Source organism: Stegodyphus dumicola, chromosome 5, assembly GCF_044657685.1.
Source record: "Stegodyphus dumicola isolate Sdum_Otavi_A_Nest chromosome 5, ASM4465768v1".
NCBI lineage: Eukaryota > Metazoa > Arthropoda > Arachnida > Araneae > Eresidae > Stegodyphus > Stegodyphus dumicola.
In genome coordinates, this window is record NC_140772.1 from 45,145,512 (window position 1) to 45,171,065 (window position 25,554).

The following is a 25,554-nucleotide window of genomic DNA, read 5'->3' on the forward strand; positions in this document are numbered from 1 at the left end:
CTGTCTATTGATTTATTCCCTCCTTTCTGACGGCTTTCCATAGGGCTGTGGCTCGTTTAGAAATTAAGTCCTGGGCATATCTAATGTTGGTCATATGCCGCTGCTGGTTTTACGTAGTGTCGGTTCTGTAAATATAACCCGTTTTGTGAACATCGAATTTAAACTGCGAAATAATTGTGCATTTGTTATGTTATGATTTTAATATCACAGCATATGTTTTCTCAAAGATACATAAATCTGAAACTAATTTTGTAGATTTCCAAAATATTAAAATTTTATTTTTCCAGTGTAGTATATCCTTTATAGTTTTATTTATTTATTTATTTATTTATTATTATTTTTTACTTGACCAATACTCGAAATCTCTTTTTTTTTATTTTATTTTTTTGTTTTGAGTTGTGGTATTTTTGATCCACGATAATAAACTTCCTTTTTTTTTTTTTTTTTTTTTGAGAAAGCAGGGCCGGACCACAGCATAGACAAATAAGACAAATATCTAGGGTTTTTGGGAGTCAGGTCAAACAATCCACTTTGAAACAAAAAGTGTAAAAATTAAATAAAATTTTTCTTTGATTTCACAAAATAAATAAAACTTTTTCCATATGCTCATTTTAAATTTAATCTAAATCTGTAGGATTCCTTTTGATTAAGATGCACTTGTATAAATGTTTCACTGTACATGAACAACATTTCACTGATTAGCTGATCTATGAGTGAGGCGCGACGTGTTATATTGGGTGCGTATTGCATGGTGCGCAGAAGTCTAGCAAAAACATTAAACATAGAAAAAGTAGAGACAAAATTTTCTTTGGTAGAGAGACGATTTTTGGCTCTAAATATTAAATTTCTGGAAGTGATTAGTTAGTTGAAGTAGCCTTTTTATATAATAAATTGTATAAAATTTTATGCAAAAGGAATTATCGTCAAGTTTCCGGTGCCGGTTTTAAATATGTGTTAATACAAAAACAGATAATACTGATGCAAAAGTTCAGTATGAAGCAAAGATTCTAGTAAAAGAAGTTGGTGTTTAGTCTTTAGGTTATTTTGATGCTGGAGAAATGAAAAATGTACTATGCCCTCACCGGGACTCGAACCTGGAACATCTCGAATATGCGCCGAGTGTACTACCGTTACACCACGAAAGTATGCAGAAAGGAGGGAGAAAACACCTTACATACTTTCCCTTTTAAAGGGCGACTGGCGATTAGGGGACATAGTCTCCAAATCTTGGTGGTAAAGGATCATCATCCACCACCTTTTAGTCCGGGCGCCACTGTAGAGTCATTGGGATTTTTTATAGCAGGAGATGTGAAAAATGTACTATGCCTTCGCCAGGACTCGAACCTTGACCTTTCGAGTGTGCTACCGTTACACCATGAAGGCGTGCATAAAGGAGGGAGAAAATATCCTATAAGTGAATATTCTGGAAACCAGGAAGTACACGCAGAAATGACAGAAAGCAATAAAACCGAAATTGAAATAAGAGAAATGAAAAACATAGAATGCATACCAGAAAAATGTGGAGAAAAACGAAAATGCAAATAATGAAGAAGAAATTCAAAATATAGAATATATACCTAACACCGTCAATGATACCTTAGTTTCGGAAAAATGGGACATTTCTTTGTGGCCTTTAAATTTAAGAACAGAAATGTAGCATTATTTGCTTTTAAAATAAACCACCATCAAATATTTCATTTACTTATACATACCACTAAAAATGCAGTAACAGAAGATGGAAAAACTGTAATTTGGCCATTAAAGAAAATATTTTACACTCTTGTCCATAAATTAAGGATAATGCAAAATCAGGCAAAGGAAGAGTTAAAAGCAAAACAAATTTGACTTATTTGTAAAGCTTATTTATTAAACAAAAGTAGTAAAGAGCAAAACAAGATGCTATATGTTTGATATTATTAAAAAAATTAACGATTTTTTCTCCCTGGAGCAAATTACAAAAAAACCTATTTACAAAAAACCAATATTACATGATTGGTATGATTGTTAATACATTGTATGTCTCCCAGACGATGCAATACAGTCCGTACAACGCCTAGGCATGCTGAGTATCAAATCATCGATATGATCTTGGGGGATATTACACCACTCAAAAAGCAATGCTCTCCGAAATTTCGGTAGACATGTAGGAGGAGGTTGACGGGCTGCAACTCGTCGGCCAAGCATGTTCCACACGTGCTGTACTGGATTCAAGTCCGGTGAGAATGCTGGCCAGTCCATACGGGTGATATCCTCCGATTGAAGGCATTCGCTTACGATGTTTGCACGGTGAGGACGGGCGTTGTCATCCATAAACACAAATTGTGCGCCCATGGCGCCCCGAAACAAGCGTACATGTTGTTCCAGAATAATGTCCCGATAGATTTGGCTTGTCATGGTTCCAATTTGAACATGCAGGTCAGTTCTGGGACCCAGAATAATTCCACCCCAAACGAGCACTCCCGCACCACCGTAACGGTGTCGTTCAATGATGTTTTCTTGGTGGTCACGGGTACCTGGAGCTCTCCATATGAAAGTCCGGCGAGAATCAGACTGCAAGCTAAACCTGGACTCGTCGGAAACATCACACAAGCCCACTGTTGCGGTGTCCACAATGCATGCTCTCTACTCCAGGCTAACCGCAGGCGACAGTGAGTTGCAGTAAGTGGAACGCATCTGACAGGTCTACGAGCATATAGACCAATCTGCCCTAAGCGTCTGTACACGATCTGCCTTGAAATTGTCGTACCAGAGGCTGTACTCCGCCTGTTTCTTTTGGCAGTAACTGCCAAATACCGGTCCTCATTCGGCGTTGTAACTCTGGGTCGACCTGTGCTGTAACGTCTACTCACATTACCACCATCACCTTGGAATCGTTGCCAAAGCCTGGAGCTGACACTCTGGGCAATTCCAAGTTCGTCTGATACTTCCAGTTGGGTACGCCCACATTCCAGACGGCCGATAATTCTACCACGTAAAAAAATCATCCAATTGCGTCCTTTGTATCATAACTATTCGGTTACCGCACTGAAATGCTTATAAACCGCCTGCGAACAATTTTACTTCTTTGCCTGTATTCCTTATATATCACTCTCTTACACTCTCGTCATTGTGACGTATCATCGCTGTCATCAGGTTACTTCCTGAAATTTGCCTATGATTCTTGAAGATGTGTGTAGTGATTTTACAGGTGATATACTTATTTTAGAGTTCGATTTCAGCGTGACTCCGAATTATCCTTAATTTATGGACATGAGTGTAATTCGGTGAAAAAGTTGAACGAGAGTGGTTAGTGTACAGTCCAAAAGGTCGAGTAATTTACTGCTATTTTTGCAAGATATTTTCGATCAAACGAACAACTTTTACAGAAGGATACTCGGAAAAAAGCAAATGTAGGAGTGCAAGAACACGAGAATTCTACTGATCAAAAATAGCATCATTCTATTAAAATTTTAATAGCAATAAATTTAGTTAAAAGCACTTACAGACACTATCGTTGAAAAACAGTATTTGGGGGGGGGATGTACTAGAGGAAAGTAATGTTATGTGTAGTAGCAACAATAAAGTTTTTGGCTAAAACTTCTCTTGCATTTTCGTGGGCAGTTATGAACACTTTTTTGCTTCCAATAGTGGAAATTACATAGGAGCTCTAGAAATTTTGGCAAAATTGGATGAGTTTTTAGCTTCGCATATAAAAAATTTCGGGTCAGCTGTAAAAGGCAACGGGAGTTATCTTTCATCAATTATTTGCGGTGAATTTATTGAAATATTGAACAAAAAGTGTCAGAAGTTAAAGCCGCCAAAAATTTCAAAATTGGGGGCAGAACTGGGCAAAGTCGTACTGTCTCCTGTATAGTGCCTAAGTGTCTTGCGAATGACAGGTGCAATCTTGCCTCTTTGCCACGATGAGTTTTCCGGGCTAGTTCTGTTATCAAATAAGCAAGATCAGTCACCAAACAGCACGCTTATGTAAAACTTTTTTTTATCCTCTTTTCGTTTATGTTACTTTATTTCTGTTACTCGGAAGCATAGGCTTTTATAGAGATGCAAAAATTGTCTTCAAAAATTAACTGGAGCTTTCATTTATCATATTTTGGGAGGAAATCGGAATATATCTTGGGAGTTAAAAGTTGTATTTTGTTCCAAAGAGCTTAAAAAAGAACACATGCTTTTATCAAGTTAAATAATTTTTATCTTTGATATAAAATTTTCAAAAATAAAAATGTCGAGAAATTAACAGTTTAGTCGCTCCGAAAAGATGAGATTCCGAAATGAAATTTCACCAATGTATGCAAATATTTGGATTCTAAACGGCTTTTTCGAACTAACATAATCCAAAGAAGAAATCAGTTTCATTCTGATTGTAAATTTAAAATTCATATTATTTGTAATTGCCGTATTATGCAAGTCTTAATTTTTATATTACTGAAAGTAATTCCTCCGTTTTAAGAACGTGGGCGCCGTGGCTTAGTTGGTTAAAGCGCCTGTCTAGTAAACAGGAGATCACGAGTTCGAATCTCGTCGGTGCCTGGGTGATTCGTGCAGTACATGCATTTCTTTTTCATCAGCATTATATACATTATATACAATCTTCATTAGCTATACTTTAGCAGCATTTAAAGAATATGATTTATAAATTTATGAAAAGTGCTACGTTTTATTACGTGTAAATAAAATCTAGGCAATAAATATACTAATGTAATTCTTGAATTAGCATAGGACTCAACATAAACAAATATTACTTTTTTTTTTTTTTTTTTTTTTTTTTTTTTTTTAAGAAAACTCGCAACATTAACATATGGGAAATAAAAAGGGAAATGGAGTAAAAATTCATTTTTTTTTTTAATAAACCTTATATTTATTTTAGATTTTTCGTATAGAGATCTTGAGTAGCTGAATAAAAATTTCTTCAAAATTCAATCACCTTTTTAAAATCAAATAAAGGAGATAATAAGAAAAGTGTATATAACAAAAATTTAAAATAAATACATAAATAAAAACCATTAAATAATTTAGGGAAAAACTGAATTTAACATTTTTATTGGAAATATTCAAACCGAGAGTTTTTTTCCTTTACATTGAAAAAAGATTCAGCTCCTTGAAGTCGCCTAGCAGTCTTTAGAGCTACGAAGGAGTCTCAAACTCATGACCCCTGGTTTACAAGACCAGGGCTCTAGTCACTGAACTATGGCGGCATGTCTATAACGTGTTTGCCTTAGAGAAAATTACAATTTTCAGCATAAACATAGCAAACCCATTTGTAATAATAGTTAAGTAACTATTTTTCTACGTTCGAGTGAAAGTATCTAGACACTAGGAAACATCAGAAGGAAAAACTACGGCTCCAGCAGCAATTTAGATGTAATATTTGTTTTCATTATTCCTGCCAGACACCAGATATGATAATGGAAGTTAGGTATTTATTCTGATTCGACTATGTATTGTGCTTAAATAATAATAATAAAATTATAATAATATTAGCTAATATTTTAAAACAGTCAAACTTCCCTTTTCTAAAGGAATAACACCATAAAAACAAACATAAAAAAAAAAAAAAAAAAAAAAATCAATCCCAACAAAAAAAAAAAAACCATTTCAGGGCGGAAAAAATACAAAAGTAAAATCTGAAAGCTTTCAATTTTTATATTACACCCAAATAGGCGTTTTTTTTTTAACGTTTTGTGTGTTACCTTTACTCATTAAACACCACGTTTTTCCCACTTAACCACATAAAATCTACTTCAACAGCAATATCAGAAAATATTTAAAAACACCATACCTTTAGAATTTCTGATAAACAGTCTCGCGCGCTGGAGAGAAAAATTACTTTTTTTTTCGTACAGTGTTGCGATTGTTCGCTTTGAAATCGTTCAGTTTGTTAATCCCACATTCGTTAAAGATTTATATATTACATAAAATTAATTTAAAAAATTCTATAAAATTTATATTAAAAAAAAAAAAATGCATTTCTTACAGAAATTTCATCATTATTGAGTCTAAGGGAAAGTTCATTGAATTATGAAGATTTAATGAGTATTCTGTGCGAGTATGATTGAGACACGAGATTGAGAAACAGAAAGCGATTTCGTGTGGAATATCTCTGACAACTGCTACAAAAGAGAAATGGTAGAAAATATATCCAAATCCCTACTTTGGTTATATAGTTCTTACTGAGAATGATTTCAAAAGGCGAACCTTCTGGCCTTTGCCAAAGGTACAAGAGATTTACCCAAGAAAAGATGACAGCATTCGAGTTACAAGACTGAATTTTCAGTAGAGAGGTAATTTAACCACCTCTGAAAATATATCCATCAGGCCATAATATATCATCTGATACTTGCATTGCTTCAGATGCAAAATTGCCAACTTCAACAGTTTCCGACTTTTTCTGATCCAGAACCAGATATATTGACTGTCGATGGTCTGAAACCAGAAAATCTACTGGTTCTAAATATTCCGACAGCTACGAGAGATATGATAACCATTAGAATTGGCAGAACTGTTGGTTTACTTGAACTTTAACACTTAATTTTATTCTTGTTTAAATTTGTTATATTTATTTCGTATATGCCAAGAACGGTTGTATTTTATATTAATTTACACCGATGTTGAGTAGGAATTTTGATTGTAATGTTATTCAGTCAAAAGGTGGGAGTGATGTTGCGACCATTATTGTTTTTTTACAAGATAAATGTGCATGACGCTCTAACCATAAGTTTCTTTTCCATGTCTTGCGACCTCTCTATTGTTCCATGAAAATTTAATGATTTCCCTTAATTTAGAGCTGACAGTGGGCCCCCGCTGGTTACCATACTGATCAGGACTAAACCTTTTGTAAATACATTAGTAATAAAATTAATGATTCAAATTTGTCAGATTTTATATGTGGGCAGATTTATAATCATCTCGCTTACTTGCAAGTTTAAGGTTTCAAAAAATTCCTTTTTAAAAATAATTTATAAATGTAAAGTAGTTTTATATCAGCATATCTAAAATAGTATTTTCGCTTACTTTCTGAAAAATTAAATATACGTTACTTCGTTCTTAAGAGAAATATTACAGAATAGAAGATTTAAAAGGTACAGTACTAAATTACAAAATCTATTTCATTAATTTGAAGAATTAAAACATACAGTATTGCATTACAAAAAAAATCTATTTGTATTCCATCTTAAACAAAACAGCGGAAATATCTGCAGTCCTTTTCTGAATACCTTTTGATTTCAGCTTTTAATTACTATTCATTAAACGGAGATTAGAAAAAGTTATGGTTGATCTTTACATTATGGTAACTTGGCGATTTTTTGGCGAAAATTTGGCAACCAACTCTCCTACAGCAACCCTCTATTTTTTTTCACCGCCGCCATTTTGTCTTCACGAAGTAAAGACATGTTTCTTTTCTTTTTATTACTGAGCCCACCAGCGGCCGAGCGGTAAAGACGCTGAACACTGGTAGTTCGGTCTGAGGTTCGAATCACGCGAACGGGCTGGCTGCATGGGCGTTTTCGTGGTTTTCCCCATGTGTAACGTGTATACGAGCCAGTTTCCCTTAGAAAGTCCTCGACGAAAGGCATCCCTCCCTTTAGGCAGATAGCCCTCGTGTGCTTTGCCATAATTAAATACACCAACACCTTTTTATTACTGAACACTTCTTCCAACAATCTACTAGCCGAATTACACTTATGCTAGAAATTTTATCAAACAAAACTGCTTAATCATGACAAATATTCACTGCAAAATTGGGAAAAAGTGCACAATACCATACTCCTTACGCGTTTTTCAAAATAACACATACACATAAACCATGTACACGCCGACTTATTTTTACTTAAAAAAACATTCCAGAATTGCACAAAAATGGCATTGCGCACACTCTTCACTATATCCATGTACACTGCTTTTTTCTCATAAATTAGAAAAATTTCACGAAAATACATGACAATTTTCTCAATCTTTAAACCCGGTAAAAAGAACATATATGAAATTACATGATCGCGAAAAAGTATTTACCCTTTACAAATATCAACATTTCCACATATAAAATAAATAGAATATCCAAAAACTTTTACCTCTAAATCATCTATTACATTATACACGTCACCAACGAATTCATACCTCAAGCATTACAAATACTTAATATCAAATATTTAAATTATTTCCATGCACGTTTATTTCAACTTAAACGTATACCAAATTCCTACAAGCATAAAATTCACAAAATAACTACCATTTCATTAAAATATCACTAAACCATGTACACGTCGACTTATTTTTACTTAAAAAAACATCCCAGAATTGCACAAAAATGGCATTGCGCACACTCTTCACTATATCCATGTACACTGCTTTTTTCTCATAAATTACAAAAATACATGACAATTTTCTCAATCTTTGTGTGATTATGGCAAAGCCTCGAGGGCTATCTGCCTAAGAGGAGGGATGCCTTCGTGGAGGACTTTCTAAGGGAAACTGGCTCGTATACACGTTACACATGGGGAAAACCACGAAAACGCCCATGCAGCCAGCCCGTTCGCGGGATTCGAACCTCGGGCCGAACTACCAGTGTTCAGCGACTTTACCACTCGGCCGCTGGTGGGCCCTTTTCTCAATCTTTAAACCCGGTAAAAAGAACATATATGAAATTACATGATCGCGAAAAAGTATTTACCCTTTACAAATATCAACATTTCCACATATAAAATAAATAGAATATCCGAAAACTTTTACCTCTAAATCATCTATTACATTATACACGTCACCAACGAATTCATACCTCAAGCATTACAAATACTTAATATCAAATATTTAAATTATTTCCATGCACGTTTATTTCAACTTAAACGTATACCAAATTCCTACAAGCATAAAATTCACAAAATAACTATCATTTCATTAAAATATCACTAAACCATGTACACGTCGACTTATTTTTACTTAAAACATCCCAGAATTGCACAAAAATGGCATTGCGCACACTCTTCACTATATCCATGTACACTGCTTTTTTCTCATAAATTAAAAAAATTTCACGAAAATACATGACAATTTTCTCAATCTTTAAACCCGGTAAAAAGAACATATATGAAATTACATGATCGCGAAAAAGTATTTACCCTTTACAAATATCAACATTTCCACATATAAAATAAATAGAATATCCAAAAACTTTTACCTCTAAATCATCTATTACATTATACACGTCACCAACGAATTCATACCTCAAGCATTACAAATACTTAATATCAAATATTTAAATTATTTCCATGCACGTTTATTTCAACTTAAACGTATACCAAATTCCTACAAACATAAAATTCACAAAATAACTATCATTTCATTAAAATATAATTAAATTCAAACACACTACTTAAAATATAAATGAGCACATACATTAAATTAATAAAAATTACCTTACAATCCTAATTACTTTAAACTAAATCATTGCTAATAACAATTTTCCCAATAATACCAAATTCCTTTCCACCTTACATTTACAACAATGCATAAAAATAAAATCCTCAAATAATTAAAAATACTAACTTACCTAATCTTCTTCAGAATCTTGATTACGTGGCGGATACACTTTTCTTACTTCTGTTTCAGAATCTTTAAAATCATACTTATCTTTCAAAGAAAGATACCAGGTAAAATAAATAACATAATAAAACATCTTTATTTCTCTCTCGCACAACCTTAAAAAACATTTATTACTATCCTTTTCAATACCACTAAATACCCATTTCGAATTCACTTTAGTTACGGCCATGGGATCCAAAAATTCACAAACACTATTTCACACAACACAGAATAAAGCCAAATACAAAATTGCCAGATTTTTTCCCGATTAAAGAACAATAATTCGTCCATTAATATCACATAACATATCCCATGATCTCTCATTTCCCTCACACAAAATAATGCGTAATCAGAACTGAATACTACTCACATTCTTAACAAAGTCTAACTAACCTAATCTTCTTCCGAATCTTCCTTACATGGTGGATACACTTTTATTATGGATTCAATAAAATTACTGAACGATTTTTTTTCCGAATTTGATAGAATTTGATAAAAAAAAATTCTCTTTATCACATCTACAATTCACTTTAGACAGCGCCATACAATCCCAAAATTATTCAACCCTACTTCACACAACACACAATGAAGCTTAATGCAAAATAATATACATCCACAGATACTTGTCCAAATTCCCCCCTTTTCCGATTAAAGAACCGTAATTCGTCCATTAATATCACATGAAATATCCCATGATCTCTCATTTCCCCCACACAAAATAATGCGTAATCGGAAGTGAGTACTGTTCACATTATTACCAAAGTCCCAGGTAGTAATCTTTATCGCCTCCAAAATGTCGCCAAACTACCAGTTACCATATTGTAAAGATCAACCAAGGTTATGTTTAATTGGTACTTTTCCGTTTCGCCGGCGCAAATCTCGCCAAGCAGACTTTATTGGCGACAACATACAGTATACACATAAAAAATATTTAAAAAATTTTAGTTCTAAGAATTTTTGAAGGCATAAACATTTTAATATCGTTTAAAAATTTATAAAAAGCCAATAAATTTGTAAAAAGACATTAATTTAAGAATTTACTATGCTTTCATGGTTCAACATACTAATTCGCCGGTTCATATCACGTGACCCCAAGCGATCTCATCACACGTAAACTACTCTACAAAAATCTAATGCTCTCAGTAATTATCTACATTAATTTCAAGTTAAATTTTAATTTGGAACACAAGTTTAAATGCAAGAAATATTTCAATGCGTACGAATAGCTTACTCAGAAATTATGTAAAACTGCAGTGCTTAACTTCACTAATGCATTCTCATTAGAATTGATGAATTTAACCCTTGACTTTCCTTTTCTATATTTTCGGCTTCGGGTAAGCGCTGTGATTGCATCCTAAATGACTTAATTACCGAAAATGGCCTTAGACATAAAACTGAACTATTTGATAAAATTCTATGTAATAATATGCCAGCATTGAAAGAAACAATCAATCTGATAAGAAAAAGCTGCGACTTGTTTTGAAAATGAGGCGTAAAAGGTTACCAGCGAGAATATTCCGTTTGGCATCGGTTGTACCATTATTGGCGACTTTATCGCTTGCGCCGGCAAAACGGAAAAGTACCGTTTAATTTTTGCACGCATTAAAGATATTTATGTCACACAATATAATATATAAATAAACGTTACGTGATACCAGTTCTCTATAAGAAACAGGTTGTGTTAACGACACGCCTCGGTAACAGCAGAGTGGCGCAGTGGAAGCGTGCTGGGCCCATAACCCAGAGGTCCGTGGATCGAAACCACGCTCTGCTACTTTTATTTTACCCCTCCTATTGCAAACTGATTTTTTACGAGCAATTAAAAAAGCAATTAAAAAATATATAAAAACTTTCAGGTTTTACTTTACGCCCAAATTTTGAACGTTTTGTGTGTGTGTTACTTTTATTTATTATATATCATGTTCTTCGCACTTAAACGATAAAATTCAATTCAATAGCACTATCACAAAATAATTTTAAAAAGAGCATATCTTAGAAATCCCGATACACTGTTTCTTTTTTTTTTTTTTTTTTCCCTTCGTATAGTGTTGCCATTGCTCGCTTTGAAATCGTAGAAAAGAAACAGTGAATAAAGAACAGTGAATTTTTGTTAATCAAAAATTCATTAAAGTTTTACAAAATATGAAATCGATAATTGAACAAATTCAAATTAGGGCTTTCAGAAACCCATATTCAGGGGAGAATTACGTTATTCAAAACTGGATGGCTGTAGGCAGATTCTTCGTTACCTTAGTTCTTCAAATATAATAGAAGGCGATAATATTTGGCGGCAACAATTTGAAAAATGAAACGGACATTTAAATTTTTTCGACGCAAAATGCCAAAACGAAATTAATAGCCCTTCTGGGCTAATAAAAATAGCCATTTGGCTGATTGAAGATTGCTTGTCTCATGGTAGTTCTCCTTTTACTCGTAATATGATTTTTCTCATAAAATTATAGTTATTTGTACTTATGAGGGCAGAATTTACCATCTTGCCGTTCTAATAATTAAAACTACTAATGGAAAAATACCTATTTTCGTTTGCTTCCCTCTCAGGTAGAATTATTGTGGAACAAATAAAAAATATCTGATGTGTACACCACATGACTTCCTTGTACGGAATATTAAATTATACGCATTTTTCTTGCATTTTATTTAAACTTATTAGATTGAATTAAACCTACTTCGCCGACAGCGCATAAACCACAATAGAATAAATGCATTCTTTAAAATTCACTTTGTTTTAGCGACACTCTGGCGCTAGGTTTACTTAACAGTATTATATTTCATTCATATTATAACTCAGAATGCACAAAATGTATATCATTTAAAGAATTATCTAATCGTTGCCACATGTTCTATTCAAATACTATAATAAAGCTAGAACGATGTATAAAAGAAATAAAGCAAACAAAACAAAACAGAAACAGTTTTTTACAGACGATTGAGTATTTTTCATTTAATTAATTCAGTTCTCACTTCGCGAGAAGGCAAAAATACGTAAAAACTCAAAATATCTATATTAAAAATTACGAAGTAAATCTCAAACGCTTATTTCCTCGAAAAAATTCCAGAAAGAATTAAGCATGATTTAATTGGCAATAATAAATGAAGGCGTTATCTTTGTTGTTGCGAAGCTAAGTTTCTCTAGATTGGCAACAAATCCACTAGTCTCCTGTTTCAAATGTAAACATCAATGGCCGCCATTAAAAAGAGGCTTAGCGGCAATTAAACAACTTTAAAATTGCTGATAATTCTAAAAATATTGCACACAGATTTACTAAAGGCATAAAATCCTTAACCGGAAGAAAAAACAACATAATTCAATCATTTTTAAAGCAAAAAATGTACAATTTACAAACATATAAGAGTAAAGAAACTGAGATCACTGAGCCGGGTAATAGAGTGGATATATATATAAATATATTTATATACGTTTGGTGCTGCCGATTGCAACCAAAATACGAGGTGCACATCTACATGTTATAGCAGTCCTATATACAAAACTTCAACGTTCTTGAGGCTACTCGTTTTTGAGTTATGCGAGATACGTACGTACGCACGAACGTACGTACGTACATACGTTCGTACAGACGCCACGAAAAATTCTCTTCAGAATTAATTTTAAAGCAGTTTTATAATTTTTGTGAAGGAAAAGAGTATTTTATTCTGTCCTTACGTACAGATGTGACGTAAAAACATCGTTAAATTGAAAAATGGATATTTTCGTTGAAATATGCTGCCTGAAACTTTTCGCGATTACAATACTTCCTTTTTACTTCGTACAAAGAAGTAAAATACATGTTTTCAGCTTGTGATACTAACACGTCAAAATTTTTATTTTTAAGCAAAACCTATAACATTTTAATCCCTTTCTGTGATTTTCAATTGGCATTGCATGTCAAGTTTAAATTTTGATAATACTAAAAAATTATTTCATGAAATTATGGTACTAAATAAACTATTATAAGCCGATTTTTTCAATCAACTATTTGATTAAAATTTTTATAGCCGGCATTTTATAATTTAAAGTGAAAAATAATTTAAATAAAATTTCATTAAATAAAATTAAAGATAGTAATAATTTTATGATTTAGTAACAGCAAACAGAAAAACATAAAGAACAGTGAATTTTTATTTTAGTATTTTTTAACATTTTAAAGGAGATGTATTTTGATTTAATAAAGTTTTAGCATTTGATTAGCTTTACTTCTAAAAGTTAATGTAATTAAAATACTGCTGTGACTGCAAGTCAGAATATTTTTCATGAAAATTTTTCCAATTATGTCTTAACATTGAAATCTAGAACAAAAAAATTTTAATTGTGGACTAATAAGATCTTAAAAGATTTCAATATACCTTAACGGTTGAGAAAAAATAATTATTCATTATTGTTCCGTAATCGAGTGTAATTAAAACTCAGGGCTGACTTTTTGATCTCCTTGACTAAAAATAAATTGTGCCCTCCCCCTCAAAAAATTATGTATCCAATGAGAAAAAATGCATAAAAAAGAGTACAAGAGACAATTAAAGATATTTAAAACTCCAAGAAAAGAAAGATTTTTTTCTGTGTATCTGCTTTTTCCGAATTTTTTATCCCATTTACCCATAGCTGCAATTTATATCAACTCAAAAGCATATAATTGATCTGAAAGAAAAGCATCAAAGAAAGAAGAATTTTACCAAACAGCGTATAATAATAAATTAGTAAATAAATATAATTATTAATAATTAACGAATAATTATGAATTCATTAATAATTATAAATAAATGTGATCTACAATTCAATGAAGTAAATACACCTCCCAACACTTTGAAAGTCAGCACTTTAAAAATTAGTTTCTTTAAGCTAACAAAAAGGGATAAGGAAATAAGCTTAGTTTCAATCATTTATTAATTTTAGCATCAAATTCCATCATTTAGACCGACAAATGGAGGAAAATTCCCGTGTGGTTTTAAAAAAACAAGCGAAGGGGACATCGGATTTGAACCGCTGAATCAGCCCTCCTCCTACCATTGCAGAAGCAATTCGTCATCATGGCTCTAAAATATTTGTTCTTGAAATGATATTTCTATGAAAACGGATCAAACTTAGCTAGAAAGAAACATGAAAAAACTATGTGGTTCGATAAGTGTCAACTGTAAGATCAAAATGTGTAATTATAACACATTATTGCATAATACATTTTTTTAATACACAGTTGCTGTGTAAATTTTCATAACTATGCAGTGTCTCAAAACCGGTTAGTATTACTAACTAACTTTGTTCTATTAAACTAACTTTGTTCAGCATTTTCATTTAAAGCAAACGGGCTCACTGAGAAACTGCTACTAAACTTTTTCTAATCTAAAAAGTAAAATGCAAAACATATTAAATGTTGGAGACAGGCCGTTATAGCACAAAATGGCGCAATGGACGCGTGCTCGGCCAATAACCCATAGGTTCACGGATCGAAACCACGCTTTGCTAAGTATATTTTTTAACTGCTCGTAGAGTCATTAGGTTGTTTCGAAGCAGAAGACATGAAAAATGAGCAATGTCCTCGCCAGGACTTGAACCTCAGACGTCTCTATACGAGCCGAGTGGGCTGGCCATTACACCACGAAGGCATGTTAAGAAGGCGGGAGAAATACCTTATACTCTTTTTGTCAAATATTTTCTTTTTACTTTGAATTCTTTTATTTCCTTACATATGAGAAATATTGATGATGAAGCATGTTTAAAGATACTGCAAGTTTTTCACTTTTCCAATTATCACTTTCCCCTTACCTTTCCTGCATAATATTTTCTTCAGAGAAATTTCCTTAATTTGTAAAATTTAAAGTCTTTGTAGGATAATTGTTCAGGGAATGCGGCGCAGGACAAACATTTCATAGAACAGACAACCTCTCTTCCGGCGTAAGAAGATGGACATGACAGCTAAAATACCGGTTTCGACCTTATGCCATTGTCAGTCCTAATATCGGTCCGATTCAAAGGAGGTTAGATGCTATTCCAACTTCCTTAGTCTTGTGCCAGTGTCGATCCTATGCAAATACCTTAAAAATAATCACCATGTAATTAATCATATTCTTCCCACCTTGATTATGCATGGGATGTTGCTACTTTATGTAATGCCCATTTCTGCCGGCGGCTTTCCTAAGCCGTGTCGATTCTATGCCGATGTCGACTGTGTGCCTGTGATAATAAATCTGTAAAGATGACAAATGTGCATTAATTCTCTAACTCTCTTTTCTATTTTATGGTGTTTGCTAGCCGTAAACAGAACTTTCATGGCGCCGGAGCCCATCGGAGTTCCGATTGCGATACTTCTCAATTTTTGAGATAGATCATAATTTTAATCGAAGTGCATCGGAGCTTCTTTTACGTAATGAACCATAATTTTAGCACACAAATTTTATTTTAATAGTAAATATGCCTTCAAAATTTATTCTAACTTCCAATTGTGTGGATGTTTTTCCCTAGGGAACAAGCACTTTGAGGGAGGTTGAAAGTTTTAAGGAAAGAAAAGCCCTCACCCACATGTCAAAGGTTTATTCTCCAGGAAATGCAATGAAATTATGAAAACGGATAAATTTTCTTTCCCAAAAGTATAAAAATTACCACCCTGGTCGTGCCATCGTGGATTTCTGCAGATATTTTGAACGATGTAAGCAAATACGAGGGACGAAAATTGCTACTTGTATAGAGCCTTACGTTTCCTCTTGCGTTGTTACTGGATCGGATTCCGGAGACATTTTCCCCCATGTCACATTCTACTCGATAGCTAGAGCTATACCGCCAGAGAATCGCAGTGAAAAAGTGTTAGATTCTTCTATATTTATTTTCAAAGCTACATTTCTTTGCTAACATTTTCTTCCATACTTTCATAATGTTTCTAGCCTTCTCTGTATCCTCATAAATGACGCTTTAATGGTTCTATCTTTTTTTATTGATGTACTTGGAAAAAGAACGTTCCGCTCCCCTATCATCCCTTGAAATAGTACATTATAGGGCCTTGAAATAGGGCATTACATTGTAAAGACATTAGGTATATTTTTGGAAGCAGGCAAGATGAAAAATTAGCAACGCCTTCTCCGGGAATCGAACCTCGGACCTCTGGAATACCGGCCCAGTGTGCAGAACTACTACACCACGAAGGCACGCTAGCAAAGTGGGAGAAATACCTTACAACATCTATATTCAGGGTTAAATTCAGGCAGAGACCAGGTGAGCTATTTTCCAGTTTTTGAATGAAATTGTGATTCCAGGCGGAACCTCAAATAAGGCGAGGTCCGATACTTCATTTCTTATTTAGCTATTTATCATTAATTTAATAATTTATTAAATTTTTTTAATCTTTTTATGTTTTTATTTAATTTTAAGTTAATTATTTTAATTATTTATCTTATTTATTTATTTATTCCCTCTTTTCTGACGACTTTCCGAAGAGGTCTGGTTTTTGTAATTTTAGAAATTAAGTCCTGGCCATAACTAATGTTGGTCATATGCCGCTGTCGGTTTTACACAGCGTCAGTTCTGTTAATGAAACCCGTTTTTAGAACATCGAATTTAAATTGCGAAAAGATTTTGCATTTGTTATGATATGATTTTAATCTCACATAAAGTATATACTTTTCAAAGATACATAGATCTGAAACTAATTTTGTGGGTTTTCAAAATTTTAAAACTAAAAAAAATTAATTTTATTTTGCGAATCTAGTATACAAAGTTTGCTATTTAAATTTCTGGCCTTGGCACCAGTAAGTGTTGCTAGGCAACTGCAGACGATTCCAAGCAAAAGTTTGATATTTTTAACCATAATTTCTTCAGAAGTTTTTGCCATTTTAGCATGATTTGGGCTGTTTTACAGTAAACTGAAAAACCCATTTCGGTCAAAAAATGGAACTGACTCATGAACCTTCTGGTGCCATTATTTTTCACAACTTTTAACGTCGATTATCAAGACAAGAGTGATTTGATTAACTTAATTCTTTGTGCAGAGATAAAGCACCATCCTACAGCACTGTAAAGCACTGGTATAACGAATTCAATTGTGTTCGACGTTTGCTCCAGGACGAATTCCTTGAAGGTCGTCTAAAATCGGTTGTTGTGCCAGGAAATATCGAATGTGAGCTGACAAAACAAGATCATCATGTGACAGACCGTGAGATTGAGGCATCTTTGGACATTCGTATGAGAAGTATCAATAAGATATTACATGAAACATTTGGCCGTAAAAGAGATTTGTTCGCGTTAGATCTCGCATAATCTGACAAACGCTCAAAAGAAGGTTCGTGTCGATTGGTGCAAGGAATACCATTTATTGAAAAAATACGTTCAAAGTGCATCAAGGGCTGCGTATAACATTTGCATAGGTGACGAATCATGTATCTATACATATAAGCCCGAAACAAAGCAGCAGTTGACTGCATAGGTCTTCCAAGACAAACCAAATCCAACAAAAGTTGTTCGCGGAAGGAGCACATTGAAGCAAATGGTTGCCTGTTTCCTCGGCATTGCCGGACACATGGTAACAGTTGCGTTAGAGCAATGCAGGACGGTCAGTTCCTAATGGTACACGACCATTTGCTTGCCATAAGTCATCGGAGAAATTCTAAAAAAGCTGGACAGGCGGATGAATCTTCATCATGACAATGCAAGTTCTCACACATCGGTTCAACCAAAGAACTTTTGGACTCTCTAAAACATCGAATTGGTGAGTCATCCGCCGTGAAGCCCTAATTTGACACACAATGAGTTTTTTTTTTTTTTTTTTAATTCCTGCACATCAAAAATAAATTACGTGGTCATCGATTTGCGACACCCGAAGAAGTGGTTTTTGCATTTAAAACGCATGTTTTGATTTACGTGAATCGGAGTGGAAAAAGTGCTTGCAAAATTGGTTCAAATGCATAAAGATGTGTATGGATAATATCATGGATAATATTTTGAAAAACAATAAAACAGATTTCGATCATAAGCATTTGTTTTTTCATTATTGGGCCAGAAATATAAATAGCAAACATCGTATCACCTCATAGTTTTTTTTAAATTGATTAATATCCTACATTTCTCTTTTTTTTTATGAGTGGTGATATTTTGGGTTCACGAGAGTAAACTTCATTTTTTTTTTTTGGAGAATGTGGTATTTTTTCAGAAAATTTCCTGCGTTAATTGAATTATTTTATCATTTTTAAAAGAATATGGCTGGAGTTAATGAAATGATAATATTTAATTATTGAAAAGGAAACCACTCATGTTTTAATATACTAAGAAATGATTAAGCTGGATTTTTCTAGTATCACAATTTCATAATATTATTTTAAGATGCAAAATTTGTAATTTAAGGAACTTAACGAATCAAAAAATTTTTTGGAATTCTCAGGTGAATATTTCAAGACTTATTTAGACATTTGCTTTAGAAACAAAATACTACTATTCTTGAAATTATTTAAACAACTTTAATAACTATTTAAGATCGAAAAATTAATTTTCTAACTATGCCTTAAATCTGAAATCAAGGACAAAAGATTCTTAATTACGGAGTACAGAGACATTAAAATTTATTCTGTCTTATAATTAATGGGAAAATAATTAATAAACATAGGCATGTAATGCAGAACAAACTAGAAGGGAAAGAATGAAATTAAAAATAATTTCGCTTTTCCTTTTCTCAAAAATAAAGGGGACAAAACGGAAAAAATAGTTTTAAAAAATTAAAAGTAAAATGTTAACAAAAATAATGAGTTTAATGCCTTAAAAATAAGTATGGAACTAGCAATAAATACTAGATTATTATTCATGAAAGTTATATTCTTAAGTTAAAAAATTCACATTAATTGCTTATAGGCGCATTCCAATCTGAAATATGAAAAATTGTCACCAACTCTTTATTCATTGTACGAAGTATTTCGAAAAATAGAATAGCGCATAGCATTCATGCACAGAATGGCACTCAAACATAGAATTGCACTCGCTTTTGCTCATGGTCAAAGTGACAAATTCTCTCGATCGAACATCTTCATCCATTAATCCGTTACCCATGGTGCGGCGCTTTTCGCATTCCTAGAAGAATTGAAAGAAATGTCTCATTTAGTATCTCTCGTAGACAGGTTGTCTAATCGTTTGGGAAAGATTGAATTGTTTAAAAACGTTCATCCTATAAAACCTCATAGATAAGCAGAACAGTGAGTCAGAAGATGAGAGATGTGGTGGTGCAGAACAGTGAGTCTGAAGATGAGAGATGTGGTGGTGCAGAACAGTGAGTCAGAAGATGAAAGATGTGGTGGTGCAGAACAGTGAATCAGAAGATGAGAGATGTGGTGGTGCAGAACAGTGAGTCAGAAGATGAGAGATGTGGTGGTGCAGAACAGTGAGTCAGAAGATGAGAGATGTGGTGGTGCAGAACAGTGAGTCAGAAGATGAGAGATGTGGTGGTGCAGAACAGTGAGTCTGAAGATGAGAGATGTGGTGGTGCAGAACAGTGAGTCAGAAGATGAGAGATGTGGTGGTGCAGAACAGTGAGTCAGAAGATGAGAGATGTGGTGGTTTATGGCATGACAGCAATCTATATCTGAGCAAAGAAACCCAAGCATCTTTACTCAAAGTGTGACATCACGCCGGGTGATCAAAAGATGCTCTAAACTTTGTTTTGCACTGCAACGCGAGCTACATTATCTAGCGTGACTTGCTTCGAATGTTTAATCCGAGGAGCATATTCTGATGCCCTCCAACACCCAAATTCAAGTAATGTAAGTTTGACACACACGATAGGAAGTTTCTGTGAACTTTTTGAATAAAGAAATAGATCACTCTAATATACGTTATTTAGAGATAAAATATTTTTATATAGAGATTTTTTACCACTTGAAAAGTATACCGAAAGCTGTTACAGTACAGTAAGTTTGAGAACGTAAACGGCCGTTCACAATGGGCTTTATCTGAGTTAAATGAGACATCTTGGCATAGCCGATGCAGCTCCAGTTTTTCCTCATAGCGAAGTGCATTGAAAAATCTGAATTTCACGTATAGCGGAGCAAATTGAGACATTAAACTGACTCCGTTAGCTTAGATAAACCAGGGCCATTCCTAGGCCATTGGTTCCCCTCTGCTTTCCTAGGATTACCACCCCCCCCCATTTAAAAAAAATTTTTAAAGTGCTCAATCATTAATAAAATTTTTATTTCATACTTACTAAATACCTACATATGACAAATTGTATAATAAAGTACCCACTTACATATGGCAAGTATTTACAATAAAGTTATTGCCCGGCAGCCCCTGATTTTGGCAGCCCGCGTACTTTTACGCTTTGCACCCCGCTAGGAACGACCTTGGATCAACCCCAGTGTGAATGGCCCTTTATAATAAAGAACATTTTGCTGTTTAATTAGTCTCAGTGTTTCCCAAACTTCTCAGTATTTTGATCTGCGAGCATATACAGTAAGAACTCGCTTAATGATATTTCAGTATTACGCGGTAGTATTGGAATTCTCGGAAATCTCATGTGGTATCAATATTCCTGATGTGGTTTAGGATTTGAAACAGCGAAAGATCGTTTAATACTTCTACTTGGTGGTAACGCTAATGGAGACTAAATTAAAACCACTGCTTGTTTATTACTCTAAAACCTCAACAGCCTTGAAGAGATTTGAAAATCATCATTACCAGTAATTTGAGACTCCAATAAAAATTTTTGAATCATTATAAAAATTTTGAGAATTGGTTTACCGAACATTTTACTACGTAAATTTATGTAATTAAAAACGCTAAATATAGAAAACACGTCTTTCCTAGAATGAGGTAACCGAAAAATGTATGGAAGAAAGGCCGAAACTAAGTATGGCCAAAACTAGGCGAGAATGCTGACACAGGAAAATCCAACGTTTATGTCGAAGAAATTGTCAAGCTAGCTAATGAAATAAGGTCGGGTACTGTAAACGCAGTGTATTGAAGAATTATTGCAAGTTACAGCCGGTGAAAATTTTTTAAATGACGATTCTTAAAGAATTAATGTAACAATAAGTGACCGAAATTAGTGGAACAACAAGCGACGAAATTAGCATTTCTGAAGATGAGGAACAAAAGGAAATTTCAAAGGATTTTTAAAAACAATTTAACTATAGAAATTACGGATTAGTTTATACAAAACGATTTAAATTTGGATAGAAGCTTAAGGGCTAGACGAAGTGTCATCGACACGATGTCTTGCTGTCGGCAAGTACTTGCTGAAGGAAACAGGAAAAGGCAAACAATGATAGATGACATCCTAAAACACACACACGCAAGGAAAAGAAAATGTCAAATGTGGATGAATCTTCCTCTCCACAAACATCGTTTCTTTCTCGAACTTGTTTTTTTAAATTTAGGAATGTTTTAATAAAAATAGATAAAATGGACGCGCTCTGTATATATGTTTCTCATTTATATGCTTTTTACACTTATACGTCGTTTCATCTTGGCCCCGATTCACTCCTATTTATTTTAATAGTAAAATATTTCTTTTCTACGTGACGTGACTTCAGTTATACGTCGCTTTTGCTTGACTTACTGCATTGGTTTCACATTTGGAAGTCCAACCGCTCATGTATTTTCCCCAGAAATAGGGTGTAGAGTCATTAGGCTAATAGAAGCAGGAAAGATGAAAAATATGCAACCGCCTTCGCCGGAAATCGAACCACGGACCTCTGAAATACCGGCCCAGTGTGCAGAACCACTACACCACGAAGGCTCGCTAGGGAAGCGGGAGAAATACCTTATAAGGGACTCCCAAAAATCTCATTACCATCTCATCTCCAGTCAACTCCAAAAATCATAGTTGCTTCATGGTACTTTTTCTGTATTTTAGTTAGTAGTTGCTTTATAGTAAGTACTACTAAGTCTTAATCAGTGTTTCAAACAGATGCGAAAAACTGTTAGTCCATTTCTCAATGCAGTAAAATCATAAAATCGCTATTATTTAGAACTCGTTTAGGCAGACAGAAAATCGCCGACAAAGGTTGCTTGGAAGAAAAGCGAAATCGAAAAGAATTAATATTACACCTTTGTTGGCCTATTTGGGATAACACAGAGTTGCCATCAAAAGAAAACGCGGCGCGCTAACCGGTCGGACAGCCTATTTAACATACTAGACACGTTCCAGTTATAGTATTTGATTTAATGATTGCCGCTTTTCCGTGTGTGCTGAACGCATCAAGATGAACAGAGGCTGCGGGACAAAGTCTTTAAATGCCACAGTCATGGAGAAATTTTGCTTTGAGCCGAGTAATATATTAAGTAAGATGAAATATTTCCTTTAAGGACTAAATTTAGTCGGAAGATTGCTTACATTATTTAGACGTGTCCAGCACGAGATCTTAGAAAATGTTGACGCGGGCCGCGTCGTTTAGCCAAAAAATAAACAAATCAGAAATAGCATGTAACACTGAACTTCGAAATAAATTCTATTTGATTTCTTTCTTTAGTATACCAAACATGCATCTCTCTTTAAGGCTAAAAAGCAATTAATAATTGATGCGAAACGAGGAATGACATGGTTTTGAAATAGAGAGTGAAATTTCAGCAACATCACATTTAACCTCAACAATTTATTTTATTTTTTTTTTTTTTTCGAACTCCCTTTGTTCGGAGTTACGTAAACAGAGAATAAGAGATAATAGCTGTGATTTTATCCAAATAATTTGATAGTCCATTTTAGCTTTCAGTATGTTTCATAATCAATTCTCAGTTGGCATCAAATTACTGTGATTATTGTGATTTTGGAAATGTAATTTAACGCAACTGTATTTCAAATATACGACTTGAAGACAATTTATTCAAAAAAAGTTTTACGAGTCATAACTGGCTAAAAAATTTCGAAGGCTCCGCATTAAAAAAATGTGGTACTAAATGTAGTGCTTTTTCCGCATTAAAAAATGTGGTACTAAAAATGTAGTAATTTTTCCACATTAAAAAATGTAGTACTAAATTGACTCTGCGTTAAAAAATGTTGTACTAAAATGTGTACTAAAATATGGTACTGAATGTGGTACTAAAATGTGGTATTAAATGCAGTACTTTTTCCGCATTAAAAAATGTGGTACTAAATTGAATTTGCGTAGGATCGAGTCCCTGTCCCAACACTGATCGGCACGGCAGCTCAAAAATAGGTTTTAATGTGGTGTGGTGTATTTAATTATGGCAAAGCACACTAGGGCTATCTGCCTAAGAGGAGGGATGCCTTTCGTGGAGGACTTTCTAAGGGAAACTGGCTCGTATACACGTTACACATGGGGAAAACCACGAAAACACCCATGCAGCCAGCCCGTTCGCGGGATTCGAACCTCGGACCGAACTACCAGTGTTCAGGGACTTTACCGCTCGGCCGCTGGTGGGCCTAAAATCGGTTTTAATGCTATCTTATGTAGGTAAGTTAAATATTAATCTAATTCAATTCTTTTCGCCTTATTTATAAACTTTTAATAATTATAAGCTAATAATTGTAAGCTTCCTAAACCATTTGCCAATATTTATCGCCGGGTTAGGGTCGATCCTGTATCGGTATCCATTATAGACTGTTGTGTCCCTCTTTTGCAGCGTCGATGCCAAGCAGTTTTGAATTTAACCGCACTCTTATTAAGATTTTATTGAGCCCACCAGCGGCCGAGCGGTAAAGACGCTGAACACTGGTAGTTCGGTCTGAGGTTCGAATCCCGCGAACGGGCTGGCTGCATGGGCATTTTCGTGGTTTTCCCCATGTGTAACGTGTATACGAGCCAGTTTCCCTTAGAAAGTCCTCCACGAAAGGCATCCCTTCCTTTAGGCAGATAGCCCTCGTGTGCTTTGCCATAATTAAATACACCAACACCATTAAGATTTTATTTAGTTTCACTTATGGTGTTGTCACTGTGAGTGGAATTTTACCATCGAATTTTAGCCCACTTTTTGATAAGCTTTCAGGTTCAAAATTTGTAAACATACTATTAATCGATGACAATGCAATGTGGTGAAGAGTATTTATTTTTTTATTTTTTTTATTTATTTATTTTTTTTTTTTTTTCAAAATTCGATGTCGAATTTTAAATTTAATGTTTAAACGATTTTTTGTCTATATCTTCGTTTAACGAATTATACTAGAGGCATTGCACCATCGAATACAGCAGAAAAAAGTATTTTCAAAGAAAATTGTACGTATAAAAATTGTAACTCAATTTCTGAATTTTTAGCGAATTTTTTTAACGTTCATGATTTTAAAATTTATGACACCTCGTAACAGCTCTGACACTGCTACTTGTGGAGGACTGCAAACATGAAGTTAGTTTCTAAATAAAATATTTTATTTCTAATAATTTATACTAATTACACCAATTCGTATTCAATTCATATTCAAGTCTCGCTTACCAACTTCAGTCAACAATGATATCACAGACAAAATAGATTCTCAATGACGAGTGCAGGATTTACGTATCCTCAGTGCAGGATTTACGTATAAGATACACAAACTATAGCTTAGCCCCCCCCATAAATTAAAATGTAGTATAAATGTAGTATTAAAATATAATATAACAGACTTATAAAGTCCCCCATATCTCAAATAGCTTAGGGCCTTATTAAGTTTAATTATTAAGTCCGGTTCTGCAATTGCTGAGGCAGAAATTAATCTTCATTAGATATGAACTCAAAATCAGATTTATTTATACTGTCTGCTCGCACAACTAATATTTCACGACGTACCAACTAATATCTCGCACAACTAATATTTCATGACGAAAATTAGCATGACGGATAAACGAGGAAAGGAAAGCTCAATAACTAAAAATAATCGTTAACAAATTAACATAATTTTCTAGAAAGTAATTAAAGTAACATTATTTGTAAAAATGGATTTAATTGTTATAATTTTTTTATTTTTTCATTTATTAGATATCAATAGAAAAAATTGCTTTCCTTATTTATGTAATTACAGAAGCAATTTTTTTCTAGTGAAAACTAATAAAAGCATACTTATTTTAAATGTT

The 25,554-nt window shown here is 33.7% G+C and overlaps 2 non-coding genes across 2 annotated transcripts; both read left to right on the forward strand.

Annotated features, from left to right (window-relative positions):
• Nucleotides 1-4,453: 4,453 nt before the first annotated feature.
• On the forward strand, nt 4,454-4,527 carry TRNAT-AGU (transfer RNA threonine (anticodon AGU)). The gene has a single exon. It is a non-coding gene; the product is annotated as a tRNA-Thr (tRNA).
• Nucleotides 4,528-11,275: 6,748 nt separating this feature from the next.
• TRNAM-CAU (transfer RNA methionine (anticodon CAU)) lies at nt 11,276-11,347 on the forward strand. The gene has a single exon. It is a non-coding gene; the product is annotated as a tRNA-Met (tRNA).
• The last annotated feature ends 14,207 nt before the right edge of the window (nt 11,348-25,554 follow it).